Source organism: Notothenia rossii (genome assembly GCF_949606895.1).
Source record: "Notothenia rossii genome assembly, chromosome: 4".
Classification (NCBI taxonomy): Eukaryota; Metazoa; Chordata; class Actinopteri; order Perciformes; family Nototheniidae; genus Notothenia; species Notothenia rossii.
The window spans coordinates 34,578,580-34,600,489 of NC_136902.1; the positions used below are offsets into that span (position 1 = coordinate 34,578,580).

Here is a 21,910-nt window from a genome sequence, read left to right on the forward strand (position 1 = left end):
GCCGCACAGCCAAATAAAGACCCAGGAGCGCTGTACTTGAGTTCCCTCGGCGTCAGCTGCCTGCTGAAAAAGGCGAGCGGTTGCCAAGCTCCGTCCAGCCACTGTTCGTGCACCGCGCCGGCTGCGTAGTCTGAAGCATCAGTAGTGATGGAGATGGGAGCCGTGGATGAAGGGTGCGCCAGCAAAGCCGCTTGAGCCAGCGCGGCTTTAACTTCAGTGAAAGCGACTTCCGCCTCTGCTGTCCAGTCGATCGCCTGAACGGGGGTCTTGCCTTTCAGAGCCTCATACAATGGCCGCATGATGTGGGCGGCCCGGGGGATGAAAAGGTGGTAGAAAGTCACCATCCCCAGGAACTCACGCAGCGACCGGGCTGTAAGCGGGCGAGGAAAAGCCGCAACAGCCTCCACCTTCGCCGGCAGGGGTGTTGCACCGTCCTTGGTGACGCGGTGCCCGAGGAAGTTAATGTCAGACACCCCGAACTCGCACTTTGCAGGATTTATGATCAATCCATGTTCGCTGAGCCGCGTGAACAGGGCCCGGAGGTGAGACAGGTGCTCCTCCACTGAAACGCTGGCGACGAGGATGTCTTCCAGGTACACGAACACGAACGGCAGGTCCCGCAGCACCGAATCCAGCAGGCGCTGGAACGTCTGGGCGGCATTCTTGAGCCCAAAAGGCATCCGCAGGAACTCAAAGAGTCCAAAAGGCGTTATTACTGCCGTTTTGGAAATGTCCAGGGGGTGCATGGGCACCTGGTGGTATCCACGCACCAGGTCCACCTTGGAGAAAACCTTCGTGCCGGCCAGATGCGCTGAAAAGTCCTGTATGTGCGGCACCGGGTAGCGGTCAGGTGTAGTGGCATCGTTGAGTCGGCGGTAATCCCCGCACGGGCGGAAACCGCCGTTCGGCTTGGGCACGACGTGCAGAGGAGAGGCCCAAGGGCTGTTGGAGTGGCGGACGATGCCCAGGCGTTCCATGGTTGCGAATTCCGCCCTCGCTACGGCTAGCTTAGAAGGGTTCAACCGTCGGGCCCTGGCATAGACTGGAGGCCCCTCGGTGGTGACGTGGTGCTCCACGCCATGTTTGGTGGTTAGTGCGGAGAAAGGGGGCAGCGACAGATCAGGAAACTCGGCCAAAAGTCTGAGAAAAATGTCCTCCTCCGACAGCGAGCCCGACAGCCCGTCGTACGCCGCGCTGCCGAGTGTGCACACGAGAGAAGAAAACGTTAAGGCATCCACAAAAAGTTTATTTTTAATGTCCACCAACAGCCCATGAGCACACAAAAAGTCCGCCCCAAGAAGAGGAAACGAAATGTCCGCTGTTACAAACTCCCAGCTGAAACGCTGTCCACCAATGCACAAACACATAAGCCATAATCCGTACGTGCAAATGGGTCCACCGTTAGCCGTTGTTAGCCGTTGGCCGTGCCCGCCTCGAGCGATGTCTTCTCTCGACGCGGGAACCACACTCCGCTGCGCACCCATGTCGCAGAGAAACAGGTTCCCTGAAACACTGTCTTTGACGAAAAGGAGCCTGCCCGTGCCGCCGACACTCAGAGCCACTACTGAGCGTCGGCACCCCCGTTTCCCGGAGGCTTGTAGCTGCATGGAGCGATGCACCTCCTTGCCATCGTCCCGAAACGTGCATGGTAGAAGCACTCACCGGTATCCCTTCGCCGACTCGGCGCCGCTGTGTCCGGCCTCCGCCATGCTTTCTTGCCCGCCGAAGGGCCGCTGTGCGCCACAGCCGACGCCTCCGCACCAGACTGTTGTGTAGCCAGGAAGAAACGGTCCGCTTCTCCGGCCAGCGCGCGGGGCTCCGTGATGGGTGTGTTGGCCAACGCCGTCTGGACCCGGGGAGGTAAGTGTTGAAGAAACATCTCCATGAACAAAATCTGGGTATCTTCCCCTCCTAGCAGGCTTACCATCTTCTCCATTAACTGAGATGGCTTGCCATAATTTGGCGGGCTCTTTCTCTCGTCGATAAACCAAATGTCTTCAGGAGAAGAGCCTTGATAGCCTCGTATTTGCCGAGGCGTGGGGGTGCTGCGATGAAACCCACTAAGCTGGCTGAAGTAGAAACCCCCAGCGAAGCCACCACGTGGTAATATCTCAGCTCTTCGTCGTGGAGATGCTTGCAAGCAAAGTGAGCCTCCACGTGTGCAAACCATGCCTCCGCGGCATGCTCCCAAAACTCCGGCAGCTTAACGAAAACATCTCGTTCAGCCATGTTCAACATTTTTTTTTTCTGAAACTATCTCGAAAAATGCAGGGTCACCAGTGTAGTGCCGGTAAGAAGGAGTCGGAAGCGGAGTATTTAAGATGGATTTCCACTCTTTATTTTCCATCAAGCCATAGTGATAACAGACATGTACTCAGTGATGAGAGTCAAGTAAGAGTGCCTTGCTAGCTCTAGCTTGGCAATCTAAATACCCGGTGTTACACTAAACAAGGTCCGTGTAGGAACTGTAACCCGAAAGTGAATTATGGTTAACTAGAGTCACCACAGTATATTCATTACTCGTTATTCTCTACTAATAGTTAATTATATAATAATAATGGCTATTTCGCACATCCCTTTCAAGGTGTCAAGATTTTCTAAGGTTTATTGACATATCATATACACACCTATGGTGTAGTTATGCAATGAATTAAAAACTTGGGTCTCAGCTGAGTTTCCTCAACAGTGCATTACAAGACATCTATCAATATGTGTGTATACCTCCACCATTAAACTCATATTCATAGTCATATTCTGCACATTTCTTATACTATCTACATACATAAGAGTATAATTCATATGTATAATATCAGTTAAAATAAGTGCTTCAATATAGTTAAAGGACATGTGTAAACGGTCTGCAGAGTCAAAACCCTCAAAGTACACCCTGTAGCGAGTAAAACTCTAAAACAGAAAATACCTCCCCAAAACGCCTCGTTGGTGAAACGTCATTGTCCATTGTTTACTTCCTGGGTGCTGTGTCGTAGAAGCACCCAGTAGCCACGCCCAGAGCTATGGCTGCACCCTCTGCAGACGAAAAATTGAAGATGTTGTTTAATTGTTGATATATATATGATCCACGTCAAGTCTTCAGTTTTGGCGGCATTTCTTCCAGTTTTTCCAAAGGTCTTCTCATCAGGGCTCTATAAATAAAGAACTACGGCAGATCTGTAATATTTAATGCAGCCGAACCGTGTATTACAATGGCGTTATGTGATGACTTTCAAAGAGAAAAGCAAGAACACACGGAATTAAGTATTATTTTATTCTTTTTAAATGTTTTCCGGATTTCATATCATATAAACACCAAATCCCAGCATGCATTGCGGCTAAAACATCCAATCGGCGAGTTTAAACCATAGCTGAGGATCTTGGGTAATCGCTCGAAATGCCTACGTCTGTTTCCGGTTATTTTTATTTTGAAATTCAGTTCCTGACGGACGCCAAAAAAGCCAGAGATTATGGAATTAAACAAATAAATAAAAACAAGGATAATTGTGTGTTATTGGTGAGTAAATAACAGTGTGTTAAAAAAAAGGAAAAAAGGTTTTACAAATATACAGATTTCAGTATCCTGAGGCTCTCAGCCCCATTTATTTTCCTCACAGACGGCAACAAAAGTCCGAAATTATACGATTTAAAATAAAAGCAATAATTGTGGCTTGATATTGAGTAAGAACATGCTTTTATGAACCACACAGCTTCCGGTCTTCCTATAACAGGTAATGCCGTGAGACTACCAATAGAAATACATTGCTTTTAAAATCGTGCTGTGCAGCACGAAAAAAAGGGGAAAATCGTGTTGATGAACACGAATCAATAGATTAAAAATCGTGTTGGTGAACACGAAATGCCATGAGACTGGGTTGTATATATATATATAAACTCCACAAACAGGCGAAAACCTACCATTTTCGCACACTGTCTCTGCCACCTCCCTCCATCCCTGGTTCCTCCGGTTTGTATCCCGGTAAATAGTTCTGGTCGTAAAGAACCGGGTGATTTGCTACCGTAATTTCTCGTTTGGAATATGAGGAAATTAACTGCGGTCTGGCTCTCCCAGCTTGCACGCGGTTTGATTGGTTACTATGGCTAGCGCTTGTACTGTCAGATTTGCATAAACGGGATTTGATCAGTGGCGTTTTCTCCTGGAGGCCAAGGGAAGCCAGGCTTCCCCTGTTTTTTCGGATTGTAGTTATAATTTTAATAAATAAATAAAAACACTTTGTTTAGTTTCGGAAATTCTTTGTTGTGTGTTGCTGCCGGCCCGTCTCTCCCCCATTCTATTGAGTATTTTACAAAGAGTGAAACAGCGCCCCTCTAGATGTTATGGTGAAACAGTAGATTGCACTCTGTTGCGAGAGGAGGCCAGCCGAAATTTGCTTCCCTTGGTGAAAAGAAATTGAGGGATTGACCAATCAGATGAGGCTCACGTCATGCCCCTGCCAACCTGTGATTGGTCAGGGCCATGCCAAGGGAAGCCAGAGGCGGCTGGCTTCCCTTGCCTCACAATCCGATCAAATCGCATCAATTTAGTGGTGCAGTGTCCCAAAAAGCGGAAGTAAGCTGCGCTCGGTTTCCCCCGACAAAAAAGCAATGGGATTTCTCCCTAGGATTTTGGAAAATAGCTCGAAAAAAGGTCAGTGGAAAACGAACCTGTTAGGTAAATGCACGTTTTGTTCAGTCGGATAATATCCACATGTCTACCCTACTTTTATAATTTTCGAATCATAAATCTAATAGATAGAAGATAGATAGCGTCACTGCACCACTCTCACCGCCGTTAGAAAGTAGCAAGCAACTGAAGCAAGTGCAATTATAGAGGGTGGAGATTTGGAGTATTTAATCAAAAATAATTGTACTAAACTTCCGCTGCAACAGCAACAACAAATACAATCTGATGACTAATGACCAAACTGGAGCTGTGTACAGCGAGGAACAAAGGAGCGAACCGGACGTAAAACGTTAAAGGTCTCCTGATTTAGTTTGTGAATGAATGCTTATTAGAGTTTCGGCTGGAGAGTGCGTGCGGACCTGTCGGTCAGATAACAGGCGTGTGTAAGTCCTGCATCTGTATGATACTAATGTGTGTAAAATGATACCGGGCGCTGTAATCACTCATCTTGTTACGTTATTACATTGACCACCACACCCCCCCCACCCCAAAAGAAAGGACGTATTATTGGCTTCCCCTAATTTTTTCCCCACGCCACGCTACTGGATTTGATTGGCTGACGCTTCCAGCTCAGCTTCAAAAGTTGAACATTGCTCAACTTTTGAATCCTGAAAATCCTGTAAATCCTGTAAATCTTTGCTTCGCTTCCCCACAATGCAGTTCGGCGAAAAGCGAGGCAAAGTGACGTCACTCCCATTCAAAGTCAATGGGCAGAGAAGCGTTGGAAGATTCTTTTAAAGCTGCTGTGTGGACGTACCGTCAGTACATTGCCACTTTCCGAACAGGAAATGCAAGCAAATACAAGCCTTTATATTATTAAGGTACAGCGCCGCTTTCCGAACCATTGATGAATGCTTGTGTGTACACAAAAATGGCAGGCAAAACCGTTTTAAATGTGTGTTTCCTGTATGGCGAATACAGCTGCTTTATTTATGTCTATATGAAGTTGTTGTGAGTGTGGAGGGAGCAGCTACAGGTTAGCTTAGCCTAATCGATCGGTGCACTACGAAGCCAGTGCTAGACAGTGAACTGTCAACGGGGGGGAACCCCACCGGTCATTATCGGCCGATATTCACTCTAAATAGTTTGATCGGTGCTCTCTATAAAGGCCGATCAGGAGAGCTGGATCTGATCGATATGGACATAAAAGCGAGTGAAGTATAACCGGACACGAGAGAGAGATCCGATCAGCTGCTGAGTCTGACGGAGACACGCAGCTCTGCATGATCACCTGATGCTCCGCTCTCTGTTTAGCGAGCTGACCGGACTGCGCAAAATGCGTATATGAAGTGTCATGAACGCAATAAATCATACCCTTGTGGGGGCGCGCTCATGTGATTGGCTTAGACTGGAGGAGACATCTGATTGGCTATAGATGAGAGAAATTACAAGTACGAATCGGGTGAGCGTCAGGGGAGTCTCAAAAAACCCACACACGAATGCACAGCGATCCATGCACAGAAAGCGTTTGTGTTTGCAGGTTCAGGGGATTTAAATGGAAAACAAATATGTGAGGATCAAAAATACATATGTAAAACTTTTTTCTGTGTTTGGATTTTATTTACATGTATATGAAACGGAACACATTTGTGTGTGCATTGAAAAACACAAGTGTGGATCCGGAAATACAAGTGTGAATCCTTTTGCGGATCATGAAATACAAGTGTGAATCCTTCTATGTGCATGTGTGTATTATGAGACTGTTCTGAGCCCATAGCTTACAGATGGAGCACTGAATTTCGGACTCCAGCTTACAGCTTCCTGCCTACGGCCTGCCAAAGACCAGTATAGAGGAATGTTAAGCCCTCCCACTATTTTCCAAGAGGGCGTTGCCAGATTTTCAATTTCAGGTTTTAACCAGGAGATGGCGCTTCATTCACAAATACAGAAAGACAAGTTTCATGGACTTTCAGTTGTGTTTTGAAGAGCATTTGAACACATCAATATTTTAGATCAACTAAAGTATATCTAATCTTGTAATTCAATAATATATAGTCTTTATATATTAAATAATCATAATTATAATGTAAATGTTTACATTACACTTCTTTATTTGTTATGCTCATACTTTAACCTTTACAATCGTTTGCTTTAATATGCAGTATATTTTTGTGTTTGCTTCCTCCTGCTCCCTTTCGGACACATACTGTATGATTTATTATTATTATTATTAATATGAAGATATTATTAAGATAAGATAAGATGTTACTTTATTGATTGAACATTTTAGTTTAGAATGTGCTGTCCCACGGTAATTCAGAAGGCTCACAGGTCACATTCCGACCATTATTTAAAACAATAGGTGCTTTCACACCTTCTACAGTTTGATTTGTATAGAGGGAGCTCTGTCAGTTTTCGAATGACCCATTTGCTTTCGGGGAGCCCTATTTTTCAGAGCACATCCTGCTACTAAATATGTCACACGCACGCTCTGTTGACTGGCGCAGCAGCGCGGATGCGATCAATTGCTATAAAAACACTCTTCTACTAATACAGACGGTGTCACTATGCCGGCGGATGTGGCCGTTGTTGAAGCCTCTTCAGGCTCCGCATCGGCAGGCCTCTCCCTCGGTGTGGAGCTGTCAAACTCGACCCTAACGCCGCTTACAGCCGGCCAACTAAAAGTTGTTTTCCGTTCACGTTGTCATTTTTAGACTCCTTCGCTTCTTTGCTTGTGAATCCAAAAGCTGTGACGCTTGGCTGTTTTCGTTTTGCCATATTTTTTTATTACACAGCCAGAGTTAAAACAATATCAATATGAACATTTCAAATACCGCGCCGGCATCACCGCCATAATCATAGCAACGTAAGTAAGAATGCAGCGCCGCCACATACAGATGGCAACACCCAGACATATTCACAAATATAAAACAAATATTCAGAAACAGTAATGAACAATAACTATTATTTATTTCAAGAACTGTTATTTACAGAAACTCAACATTTCTAATCTGTGTGACACAAATATGCACGACTGTTTTGGGCTCCCCCTATTTATCTCAAAGTCAGCCTTCAGGGGAGCTCCCTCCCTCTTCGGGGGAGCCAAGCTCCTCCTAGCTCTCCCCCATTTCGAACAGTGTCTGTGGCTGAATGGCCAGCGATTAGGTGCGGCGCATTTGTCATAGGTGATCAGAGCTAACTGCCTGCCGTCAGATTTCATTTAAAAAACAGATCTGATTTTAAGACTATTTCTGCGCTCATAAAGAATGATAAGAATAAGAATAATGCGTATTGAACTGGTTTAATTAATTAGTGAGTTTATTTAATACTAGAACCGCCAATCGGGTCAATTTGTGTGATGTGTGTTGTGTGTGTGCAATGTAACTTTTTCTCAATAAAATATTAAAGTCTCCCAGTCCCTGACTTTTCCTGAAAGTGTGTTATGTAGCACCCTATGTTGTTAAAAATTGCATTCTAATAGCGGGATTTGACAGGTTTAGGTAGGCCTATACAAAAACCTCTGGCAGTTCTAGTGTTAAGGTAATTAGGTACAGTAGAAGCCCTTTTTTTATCAGTAACGAATTCAGCAGTTGAACATAAAAGTCAACTAACTGAGTGTCACTTGCAATGACAGTGTTGTGTCTAACTGTAAGCTTGTCACTCAGAGTAACCTACCGTTAATTTAGCTGCTGGAGAAGAAAGATCAAGGGGGGAGGCGGGGAGAGAGCTGTGGTTGATGGGCCATTAGTTGTGTAAATACACAGCTGAGAGCTGCCGTTTCATTCAGACTGTTTAAAAAAACTGTAACAACGGACTATTTTTCTTAGCGGATGCATGTCAATTTAAATCAATACATACAACTATTTTTTAAATCAATACATACAACTATTTTTTAAATCAATAAAATACATTTTCTAAATCCATAAAAGCATTTCAATTAATATTGGGAGTCATGTCGTTACTTTGTTGAGAATTTGGCCGTGTAATAAGCGGGATAATTTGCAGCGACTTGTTCCTTATGGGGAAAATAACACCCGTCATGTGTGTGTAGAGGTGTGTGTGGTTAAAACACTTTCATGAAGTGAAGGAATTTCCTTCTATAAAACAGCTGTGGGCAGCAGTGAGTGTCACGGACATGAATTCATAGATCAAGGCAGACTGGTGCACACACTCTCCTGTCCTGCCAGGCGACACGCCCGTTCTAAGCCGTGTCCCTCACTCCTCACATCCCAAGCATCCCCACAAGTGTATTATGTTGTTACATCGTTTCAGATGTTATGTTTCAGTTGTGCTCTGTCTATGTTCAGTGATGCAAACTTGTCACCTTTTGGCGAAATTCGCCGTTTTGAATGCAAAATAAGTCGTTTGTGTGATTCATGTAGATCTGCAATACAAATATTTTTGGGGTATGGGGGGGTGTTGGGACCCGGAGTAATCTGCGGCCGTGAGCTGTTATGTGCCATCATGACACGCATGGTGTTCTTTTTTTATATATTATAATGAAGTACGAGCTGTGTGCTTGAGTCTTCCTGCCTGTCGGCTCTGCTCATGGATGTATAATAAGGCTCTGCTGCTCCGAGATGATGGTCTAGCTTCAGCAGCTACATTACCTACGGGTGCGTTCGTTAATATTAACTGTGCGTCCGGAGTCACTGTGGCACAGACTGGACCGCTGGTGAACAGCTGTTAGAACGGGCTGTTCAGGTGTTCAGAGCATTGCTCCCTGTCGGAGCGGCAGAGCGTGATGTGAACTGAAACGTTTTTCTGTGGCAATAGAGAGGCGAAGTCACGCCCATCTACTTCCGGTCCATGGGACCCCGGAAGCGAAAAATTATACATTGAATTCAATGGAGAGAGAAAACGTATCTTTTGATCCCGTTTGAATTGTGCCACGAACTACACATATGATGTTTGTCAATCTTAAACAATCATTTCCATGTCAAAAAAGTCACATTTTGTCGTAAAACTGTTGAAATATAAGACTATGAAAAATACGCGACTACAAAGACTACAAATCCCAAATCCCATTCTGGGTCGCGTATGTGATGTCACAGGCGATAATGCTCCAAGTGGTTGCGACTCGTAATTAAAGCGAAGAAGAAGATTTCATAACTGATTTATTCCCTCCAATAAATATAAGAGATTGCTCCAATAAATTCACTTTTACAAGATGCCCGTGTGCTTTGTACCATGTTGTAATCACAAAAGTGATCATACCACTTGCTCGTTCTATCGCTTCCCGTCTGATGAAAGGACCAGGACTCGCTGGATCAGACATATCAGGTAATATCATAGGTAATATACATGTTGTGCATGGAACATAGTCAAGTTAGCTACCTAGCTAGTAGCGACGAGTAGCGAGCACGTTAGTTAGCATTACATTACTTAGCCTTGTCATTTTTAGTAGCCTTACCATGAAGTTATTATTTTATTACATGAAGTACACCAAAATGTTAAACAGTAAGAGTAGTCATCATGGTAAGTATTTTGTGAAACATTTGAAGAGTAGCCTACTGCGCCCTCCACCGGGTGCTAAGGAAGCAGTTCAGGGAGAGTCGAAGGAAGGCAGGCAGGCAGGGAGCTTTGCATGACATTCTTCTGGACATGTGTCATTGTGATAACAGTGAGGGTGAGTCAATCTGTTTGTTGGAAAGACAGTAGTTGAGTGATTACTGAGAGAAAATTATTAAAATAGATAATTATTCAGTGTTGTTACTTTAAAGTGTTGTTACTGACCTTTTTCTCTTTTATTTTCTTTACCTCACCTGTAACTGCAGAGACCCTGAGGAACATGCACACTGGACTGACCTGCTCTGGCAACCTGATTTCCACTGTACGTAATAGTATTTGGTTATGGTATATTATTTATATACATCAAAGGCACAATGCAGCCCCACAGAGAGACACATGTATTGAGTGTGATATTTTGCATAGGTCATGTGAAATCCTCTTTACATACTAGAAAGCTGTAGGAGCGGCAACTTGTTTTGAAATTGAATTAATATCCGATAATAAAGTTGATCTGTTTTCTTTATTCTTCTCTCTTCCCAGCTCCATCCATCACCATTCTCTGTTCCTGCAGGTCCTGCTTGCTAATAAATGCTTTATTTTTTTACACAGTTACAAATAAAGTCAATGTATTGTATGACATGAAGTTGTGCTTCATTCTGAGTCAATAATAAATTCATTCTGCCTTCAACTGCAAAATGATTGTGGACTGCACCGACATCCATGTAGCTGCCCCCCAGTAAGATGAACCAAGCAAAGCTGACACTCAACATACAGCTGTGCTCTTAAGTTGACATGAAGAATTTGTGAAATATTGGTAATTATTTGGAAAAAATGACTGACAATGCAGAAAACTTTTTTTATTTAGGAACAGTGGTCAGGTGAAGCATTTATCACTACATATGTGTCACACTTAAAAGGCCAAACACACCTCGTTTACAACTCCCCAGTTGACAGCCATGACTCCGTCTAAATTGTACCCCCCAAGCACCCTCTTCATGAGGGACGCGCATGGAGTGGATGAAAGTCCCGACCTCAGCACAGCACCAAAATTGCTGGCTGTCAACCTGCCCTGCCTGTGTAACTGCCACTGAGGATTTGTCTGCTGACCTACGGTGGCTGTCTGGATGGCAGCTTGCTGGTCTCTGCTCAGTCGCATTGAGGCAAGAATTGCCTCAAGCCCCCGACCCCCATGCTCCTTCACCAGCTCCGGCACGTTGAAAATGGCCTGATGTTGAGGCTGCAGCTCTGGATCAGGTGACAAAAGCCATGCCATGCCACGCTGCGCCCCTCAGTGCAGACCTAAACCAGTCTACTTCCTCAGTGGCGATGTCTCTGGCCAGTGGGTTGTATGTCTCCTCTTGCGGTTGGTAGAGTTGAGACACCGGCTGGACTACTTTTGAAGTGCCAGGCTTCCTCCACTGGCACTCAACTTCTGTGGAGCTGATCTGCCACATGGCAAATATTGCCAATGCTGCAGCGTGGCTGCATTTGTAAATCCCCCGTGCACAACCACAGACAGCGCTCTGCATCGCGCCATCGTCTCCCATGTAGATCTGTACAAATAAAGTAAGTACCATGTTTGTTAACATGCTATAATAGATTGAATGAGCAATACAAGGATGGTCCAAATCTGGGGGTGGGAGGGTTTATTTTTCCATTGTTTTGTCCTCTTGTCTGATTGTTGTTATTGTTTGTTTTTTCTGAAGTTTTTGTAATTTGTGTTGTATTGGTTGTGATTGTACATTGTATTTTTTTTTAAATGTGTATTACATTTTTGAAAAACATTTGATCAACAAAAAAGGATTTGGTCAGGATCTAGACTCAGTGTGTAGTTTATGAATTAATCAATGCTCTCTACATTAGGAAAACACATACCAGTGTACCAGAGGGAGTCTCACACAGCTGTGCCTAGATAACCAAACAAATTGACAAGATAACCAAAATCCTTGAATCTACACACAGCAAATAAACTCAAATGACACAACGAGATGTAAAAAGGAGATCACACATATAGTCGATATAAAACTGGCCGCTTCAATCTGAAGAGCAACTAAAACAAAACACGGGAGTATACCTTGTTCTTGTGAACACTAATGTTATCCACAGCATACACACCCGTATACAGTACACCCGTTCTAGGTTCTGATTGGCTCTCTAGGTTGGCATTCTAGCTTCTGACTGGCTGTCCAGGTTGTCAATCACAGCCATGGTTCATATTATGCTAGTCGACTCGTAACATTGCTAAACTTTTTTTCTTGACGGTTTTCTCAGTCAACTAATGCTATTGATAACAGTAACATAAATTAACACAGCCCTGCACACTGCAGTCATTATATGCCGGGTCTGTGGTTCATCATCTTCTTTTTCATTCTCCTCCTTATTGACTGACATTAACGTTAAACATTGCACTCATGTTACTTACCGAAACCTTGTAAAGCCGGTCCCGCATGCTGGCTCTTACAGAACCGACTAACTCCCCTTTCGTGTATGTACAGCTCTCAACGGGCCCAGACTTGTAGTGATTTTCACCTCGTTTTATACTTGTATTCTCATTCTGAAAGAATGAGGTGAAATGTTCCAACGTGACGGTCATCTTTGTGTTGGTGACGCGTATTGTGCGGGACCAGAGACATGTAGTTCACTGAGCGGCTTAACATACAAAAATGTGTTACTTCACAGTTTTATGACACATTTTAATTTTTTTGACTTGCAAAATGCTCTTTTAAATTGACAAACATCATATGTGTCATTCGTGGCACAATTCAAACGGGATCAAAAGATACGTTTTCTCTCTCCATTGAATTCAATTTATAATTTTCCGCTTCCGGGGTCCCATGGAGGCTCCCGGAAGGGGAGGGACTTCGCCTCTCTATATTATTTAAGGAATCGTTGAGCTAGCTAGCTAGCATACATTGTCACTATCTGCTAACGTTAGCTTTAGCCTTCTATTTCTAATAGTTTTTTTCATAGGCTACATGAAAACACAGAGGTGGTATAAGTATATATATTGTACTTGAGTAAAAGTAGAAGAACTCAGATCTTGTACTTGAGTAAAAGTAGAAGTACTCAGGTCTTGTACTTGAGTAAAAGAAGAAGTACTCAGATCTTGTACTTGAGTAAAAGTAGAAGCACACAGATCTTGTACTAGAGTAAGAGTACTCAAATCTTGTACTTGAGTAAAAGTAGAAGCACACAGATCTTGTACTAGAGTAAAAGTAGAAGTACTCAAATCTTGTACTTGAGTAAAAGTAGAAGCACTCAGGTCTTGTACTTGAGTAAAAGTAGAAGCACACAGATCTTGTACTAGAGTAAAAGTAGAAGTACTCAGGTCTTGTACTTGAGTAAAAGTAGAAGTACTCAGATCTTGTACTTGACTAAAAGTAATAGTCCCAGAGTGTAGGAATACTCTGTTACAGTAAAAGTCCTGCATTCAAAATGTTCCTCAAGTAAAAGTAGAAAAGTATTATCATCAAAATATAGTGAAAGTAGCGACAGTAAAAGTAGTCATTGTGCAGATTGGTCCATTTCAGAATAATAGATATGATATGTTTTATAATGATTGATCATGAAAGTGTTCTCAAAGCTGCTAAAGGTGCAGCTAGTTTGAATGACTCTGTATACTGCAGGGTAGCTTGTGGATTTACTCCAGGTGGAACTAAAGTCTGATTTAACACTTGATTATATTTCACTTAATTAATCCAGATTTGTGAAGTAACTAAAGGTATTAAATACATGTAGTGGAGTCAAAGTACACCATGTACCTCTGAACTGTAGTGGAGTAGAAGAACAAAGTAGCAAAACATTGAAATACTTAAATAAAGTACAAGTATCTCAAAATTGTGCCCAAGTATAGTACTTGTTGAGTTTATGAACTTAGTTACTTTACACCATGTGGCTATAAAGATAAAAAGACTTAAGCCTTGCACAGAGGCCTGAAAATACATTTTCAAAATGCTCAACAGTGCTGCCAAAATTATAAACTGACTGCTCCACAATTTGAAATAAATGCTTTTCTATATTTCTATTATGTGACTCTTTGGCGTTTCTGTTATTATTAACACTGCTGCTTTAGTTGTTCTGACTGCTAAAATCCTCTGTCATTCCGTGGGGTGGGGGAGCCGGAGGCTCGGATCCTTGTCACCTTTTTCATACCTGATGAGTTTGCATCCCTGTATGTTAAAAAGCCTCAGTCACCTTAATTCATGTAATAAAAACATCTCAGGTCAGTAACACTCAAAGCTAAATGTGCAATACCATGTTCAGCTATGTTACTATTTATAATGTTATTGTTGTTACATCAGAAGATGTACATATTGAAATGATTTCTTAACTTACAGTAGGCTATTTTTTACAATGTGTGTTGGAATGATTTATTAAATGACAATGAATATTGTCATTGTTGAAGGCTTTTAGAGAAGGGTGAACTATAAGCCTGAATTACATAAAATGTTATACCTAAAAACATAAAAGCCACAATAAATAAGTCACAATTATTGTAGTTATTTTTACCTCCCGTATTGCTTTCAACCCACCAGCTTTTATGGTGTTGTTACGTCACTAACTGTAAGCTTGTCACATACAGTATATGGTCACTCAGAGTAACCTACTGTTAATTTAGCTGCTGGAGAAGAAAGATCAGGGGGGGAGGGGGGGAGAGAGCTGTGGTTGATGGGCCATTAGTTGTGGAAATACACAGCTGAGAGCTGCCGTTTCATTCAGACTGTTTAAAAAACTGTAACAACGGACTATTTTTCTTAGCGGATGCATGTGAATTTAAATCAATACATACAACTATTTTTTAAATCAATAAAAACATTTTCTAAATCCATAAAAGCATTTCAATTAATATTGGGAGTCATGTCATTACTTTGTTGAGAATGTGGCCATGTAATAAGCGGGATAATTTGCAGCGACTTGTTCTTTATGGGGAAAATAACACCCTTCATCCAGATGAGGATCCCTCCGCTACACTTTGGGATCCTGATCGACCGACGAAACTCCATTAAAATATACATATTTTTGGTGAATTACTGAGTCTAGGCACGTTAATAACGTTTTAATGAAGTTGAATACAGTATATTCATATGTGTCAGTGATTTCATGTCAATTCGGCGAAAATAAACATAAATGATCGTGGTGAAGATGATGATTAAATTAGGATTAAAAATCGAGTGCCGGGCTGAATTTCCTCCCGTTCGTTTTTTTCGAATAACAAAATTATTTTGTTAAATAACAACATGGTGATGTTTTGTAAATGATTACATGTCTCTTATTTAGCACAGTAGTATGATATCCGTGACATATGGATCTTAACAAAGTTCCGCTGTACATCCAGCATACTGTATCTCACTTTATTTCACATGAGCTCCAGTGTGGAACCCCACTGCACCCCCTGGTGGATCAATGATCCATTGCAGCTGGCTTCATTATAATTACATTTATCTATCACGGGGGCGGTCTCAAGTCAAGCTGGAGGTTTTCCCTTGAGCGAGGGCAGATCACGTACCAATCACGGCCCTCGCGTTTCAAACTGTCTGAAATGAATCGCTACATCTGTAGGTACTAGTACAGTACAGTTCAAATACAGATTATTTCAGTTCATCGAAATGCTGCACCTTAATGTTTATTTTATTATATTTTGTATTTATTTGAGTGAATACATTATTAACAGTTTAATAATAATAAAAAAAAGACAAAAAATATGTTTTGTTTTGTGAAAAAAATGTTTGCTGTACCGAAAACATACCGAAACAAACCGTGACCAAAAAACCGAGGTACGTACCGAACCGAAATGTTTGTGAACCGTTACACCCCTAGTAGGTTGGCATATTACACTGAATAACTAGCAAACGTAGGTTAGCATATTAGCTGGCAAGCTAACTGTGTTGATTAGATAGATAGATAGATACACACTCCTACCACAACTACTACTAACAAATCTAAAACAACTAAGTTTCTCTAATATTTTGTGATTTGCATTTGATTTCGTCCTGCCAGATCAGGAAACTCCTGACAGACAACACACACACACGGGTTGACCACTCTGATGCCTCGTCCTAAAAAGCCCCGGCAGCAGCTTGCAAAGCTGCGATAGGCAAGATGCCGAAAACGCCTATAACAACAGTTGTAGGTACAGTTCGGTTAGTTAGCGTATAAAATATACGGCTGTGCCGACGCCTGATGTTCCGCTCAGAGCGAGCCGAAAAAAGCACTGTTAGACATGGGCAGAGCGTCTCTGGTGGATGACTAATCAGAACAGAGTGGCCGAGCTGACCAATCAGAGCACACTGGGCTCACAGGGAGGGGGGGGGGCAAGAGCTCCAACGAGCCGTTTAGGACAGAGAGTGAATACTTTACAGTAGGGTTGGGCGATACCACAAAATCTGGATTCGATCCGATACCAAGTATTTCAGGGCCAGTATCGCCGATACCGATATCGATACCGATACTTTTTTTAAATGAAAAGCGTCTTATGTACTTTCATATAGGGGAGATCTGCATGACATGATTTTTGAGCTGAAATCATCATAAATAGACTAAATCTGAATTCATTTTCATGAATAGACAGGACAGTTTTTTATAGAAAAATAAACGTTTTAGTTTTGCAAATTTAAAGTGCAAACATGAAAAATAAAAATACAAAGTGGCCAGAGTAGCGAACTGTCTTCTTGCACACATCACAGTTCACAGTGCTCCACACAACGCTGCTCCTTCTCTCAGCCATCATGCGTGTTTGTGTGTTGCACTCGCGAGTCGCTGGCTGCTGCTGTCCTGCCCTGCTGGCTGCTGTCAGTCAGCTTGATAATCGGCGTTCAGGCAGGGAGCGCGCTGCGCGTGCGCGAGCCTCGAGGAGAGGAGGACAGCAGTGGAGAGAGAAGAAAAGAGCATATAGGCCTACTTGTGTTCGTCTGCACATAGTTTTTTGAAGAAATTGACGAGTAGAGGAGATGGAAAAAAAGTATAAAAGTATCGATCCTATTGGCTCTAGTATCGATATTTGGAAACGTAACGTAATATCGGAAGTATCGATATTTTGGGATCGATCTGCCCACCCCTACTTTACAGAGATGCTGTATGCGAAACCAATGTGAGTTTGGAAAATCGCACAGTATTTTTCTATTTTAGTATATCTCAACAATGGAATTATGATCAGCATCGCAGGAAAGCAATATATTAGACGTTAAGTACTTCGTCAGGCTTAATATTTATCTTTTAATACCCCCAAAGCTTTTTTCTTATTTAAAAGAAGACCTTAATCTAAAGTATTACATTACATTACATTGCATTTAGCTGAAGCTTTTATCCAAAGCGACTTACAATAAGTGCGTTCGACCAACAAAATACAAACTTGAAGAAAACAGAATCATATAAGTACATCAGGTTTCATAGAGCTAAAACATTTCAAGTGCTACTCAACTGGCTTTAGATAAGCCAGTCCTTTATTAGTATATAAGTGCTTTGTTAATAATTATATCGCTCTAAGTTGAGTCGAAAGAGATGAGTTTTCAGTCTGCGCCGGAAGATGTGTAAGCTTTCTGCGGTCCTGATTTCAATGGGGAGCTCATTCCACCATTTTGGAGCCAGGATAGCAAACCCACGTGTTTTTGCTGATGGGAACTTGGGTCCCCTCGCAGTGTGGGTGCAGCAAGCCGTTTGGCTGATGCAGAGCAGAGTGCACGCGTTCGGGTGTATGGCTTAACCATATCCTGGATGTACGAAGGGCCAGATCCATTCGCAGCATGGTACGCAAGTACCAGTGTCTTGAAGTGGATTCTAGTATTATTTAATGTTTAAATAAAGGTTAATTTGTTTTTCAGTTTTGCAACTCCTCCTATTAATATCTTTGTACATCCTGCACTAAACTGTTTTAGAGATCACTTATAGTATCTACTTGATTTTTTACATTCTATATTTCTATCATTGACCTTCTACTTTCCCCCAATAAAAGTATGTAGCTTAATATTTTTTTCATCAAATATAACACATAAAAACAATAATTCAATAACGTGCTTTAACCACTAGGCGGTGCACACAAGGTACACAAAGCCATAATAACTTTGTATTATTAGTGTAGGACACTTATGTATGTACAACATCTGAAGATGTTTAGTTTTATTCATGTTTTCACATAATTTTACAGCATATTGCTATATTACTTCAGACTCAGTATTTACATTCTTATATTCAAAGAAAATCAGTAATATCTTTAAAAACTACAAGTCCTTGTATATCAGCTATGCATTGTTATGGTGTGAATATAACCTATCTACGAATTAGATCAAATGTAAAAGTCAGCCGAATTAGTGTTGATGAAGAGAAATTGAAGATGTTGTTTAATTGTTGATATATTTATGATTCACGTCAAGTATTCAGTTTCGGCGGCATTTCTTCCAGTTTTTCCAAAGGTGTTCTCATCAGGGCTCTATAAATAAAGAACTAAGGCAGATCTGTAATATTTAATGCAGCCGAACCGTGTATTACAATGCCGTTATGTGATGACTTCCAAAGAGAAAAGCAAAAACACTCTCAATAAAGTATTATTTTCCTTTAAAGGTGACCTATCATGCAAAAGGCACTTTTGTAGGTCTTTTATACATGAATATGTGTCCCCGGTGTTCCAGGGAACTCACCAAGTGTCAGAAAATACAACACTCTCTATTTTCCTCCATACCCAAATCTCTTAAAAAGGGGCTGCAACGGATCTGATACAGACTGATCCAGATTTGAACACTTCTATGACGTCACAGAAGTGGCGCTACGGCTATTGGGCCAACTCCACCAATCAGGAGGAGACAGCCACGGACATTGCCGTTCGAAAGCACTGAAGACACTGTAGTACATATGCCAGGCCTGTAGATGGTGCTGTTCTCACAGAATCAGCCCATGAAAAGACAGTGTTAAATTGAGCGAAATGAGGAATGGCTAAAATGCATGATCAGTTTGGTATTTTGAAAAATAAAAAGTATAAATATGCCTTATATAGGTATGGTCCTACACTATACTATTCAAATATAGCATGATAGGTCCACTGTAAAAAAAAAAGTTTTTCGGGTTTGATATGGCATTAACACCATATCCCTACATGCATTGCAGCTAAAACATCCAATCAGCGAGCTTAAACCATAGCTGAGGATCTTGGGTAATCAGTTCAGTGGCTGCGTATCGCATGATGCTCGAAATGCCTCTTATAGGCCTACGTCTGTTTCTAGTTATTTTTATTTTGAAATTCAGTTCCATACGGACGCCAAAAAAGCCAGAGATTATGGAGTCAAACAAATAAATAAAAACAAGAATAATTGTGTGTTATTGGTGAGTAAATAACAGTGTGTTATTTAGAAAAAAATAACAAATTAGAAGGAAAAAAAGATTTAAAAAAATACAGATTTCAGTATTCTGAGGCTCTGAGCCCCATTTCTTTTCCTCACTGACGACAAAAAAAGTCGGACATTATACGATTTAAAATAAAAACAATAATCGTAGCTTGATATTGAGTAAGAACATGTTTTTATGAACCCCACAGCTTCCGGTCTTCCAAGACCCGAACGGACAAAAAGACGTGCTGCAGGCACGAAACATACTACCAATAGAAATACATTGCTTTTAAAATCGTTCTGTGTGACACAAAAAAAACGGGAAAATCGTGTTGGTGAACACGAATCAATAGATTAAATGTCGTGACTATAACAAGAAATGCCGTGAGACTGGGTTGTTATGTTAGCATGCTCGCTTTGTTTTTATACTGTTTATGGATGAAAATATTTCTTGTTTATTTTTTTGGTGACTGTGTTAGCTAATCCCTGAATCAGTTACTTTCCCCCCCTGACGTTAGCTAAAATTTCAAGCAGCAACATGTTACTGAGATGCAGGTCAAGTAGCTAAATCAGCTTAAATCAGAAGAAGACTTTATGTGAGGAAGTATACATTTGAGCTAACAGCAATAAATTCATAATTAAGTCCTCAATTTCTCTTCTCAATATTAAGCATGAAAGTGGGTAGTTTTAGGTAGCATACTTACTCTGTTGCTACTACAATTACATATACAAAAGCTGCTAGGGAGTTACTACTTCTATAACTAAAAAGGAGAAGAAGGAGGGTTGCAAGGGATTCTGTCAGCCTTAGAAGACACTTGACAGCTTGTGAAAGTTTAAAGCCTGAAAGACGGTGCAGAAAGGCTGATAACAAGCAGCAGTGTTCTTATATAATGAAGTGAGCAGAGTCTTTGATTCCACCCACAAACCCAGTGGCCTGCTGTGAGTAAAGGGAAGCAGGCCAGTGTGCAGGAGAGGTTGTAAAACAGAGCAGAGGGGAAGAAACAAAAACAGCTACCACCGACCCTCCTTTACTCTACTGACACTGAGGCCTAGCAAAACAATCCGGTGCAACAGCTGTATATCAATTATTTTATTTGTAGTCCTAACGTCACATTTGCATATTTAACTACCCGTGACTTGTGATACTGTTGGATGCATTTGTAATAGTTCTTATTTCTACCTTTGTTTTCTTCTGCCTCAGTCAACAGATCCAGGACATGAAGCATTTCCTTCCAGGGTCTTCATCACAAATCAATGATTTGTCATTGTTTACTGGTTTGCTTCCTTCTTAGTTGCAGACTGTGCAAAGAAAGTACATCAAGTCAGCTGGTGGCATCGCCTGTCCTGAGAGAGTTTAGCAGCTGCATGGCCTGATTAGTAGTTGCCAAGTTGCCTTGCCGAGCACTAGTACACATGCATACGTAGAACACCAGAACAGAAGGTAATGGCAAGGGTCTATGTCTTTGGCCTTTGTCAACTCTATAAGAAATACACTCTGAGAGGCCCAGACCTACCCAATGTGTGCAATAAGTGCTGTTTGTGTGTTCTTCAAGTAATACCTTGAATGAGGCTTGCTGAACACATCTGCTGTTTCTATCTGCAAATGTGCTTGTTTGAGTCCAAGTTTAAGTACACACAATGACGCAAAAGAATGTCACTGAACCGCTTTTCATTTTCTGTCTGTGGTGAGTCACACTCTGGAGGACTATCAAAGTGACTGCATCCGATGAGAAGAAAGAGAGAACTATTTATTTTGTGCGTGACATAGAAACCTCTTCTTCTCTTTGCCAAGTAGCGTTCAGAGTGCCAGCAGGACCTTGGGCTGTTGCTTGATATAATCAATGGCAAAGCATAGCGGACTCTCTTACTAACCGATGGTACACCAGATCAGTAAAGTAGATTAAATACTTCGCTGAGGCTAAACGAACACATGTATTTTATCATCCTTATTCTGCATATTGGCCTTATATTAGAAATGAGTTTCACTAGTCATTATAAATGCCATAATGGGATAAACACTTTTGATTTCTGGTTATGCATAGGATATTGTTTTCAGGAGTTTCTGATATATTTAATTACATTAAAAGACTCACCTAAATGGTTGTAGAATATATTTTTATGTATTTTACAAGGATTAGCCAGTAGTTTCGATTTTCAGTGGATCTTTTCTCTTAGGATTAAACGAACCCATATCCACAGTAACAACAACATTGTTTCATATGTTGTTCACATTTTGAATCATTCATCACAAAAATCCATTCACAGCCATTGTAATTGTGTGGTAGCAAAAATCTCGTAGACATATCCCAAAGCCTGGACAAATAAACCAATGCTATCAGATACCCATAAGGGCAAGAGAGTTACATTTTTTCTAACTTTACTTTTGTCAAAATCAACCTGATTTGTGTATTTTTTAACTTGTTTTAAACACTGTAGATGTCTAACACATTTGCTTAAAATTCAGAGTCATAGT

The 21,910-nt window shown here is 41.6% G+C and overlaps 1 protein-coding gene and 1 long non-coding RNA gene across 3 annotated transcripts in view; one reads left to right on the forward strand and one right to left on the reverse strand.

Moving 5' to 3' along the window:
* Positions 1–21,910, forward strand: part of LOC307036909 (uncharacterized protein) — a 194,448-nt gene that overhangs the window by 29,421 nt on the left and 143,117 nt on the right. The window lies entirely within an intron of this gene.
* On the reverse strand, positions 10,970–20,979 carry LOC307036940. Of its 2 annotated transcripts, none has more exons than XR_013807536.1 (2): positions 20,618–20,979; positions 10,970–11,679 (listed from the first exon to the last, which is right to left on the reverse strand). It is a non-coding gene; the product is annotated as an uncharacterized lncRNA (long non-coding RNA). The 2 variants fall into 2 exon arrangements; XR_013807537.1 differs by lacking the exon at positions 20,618–20,979 and adding an exon at positions 12,549–12,831.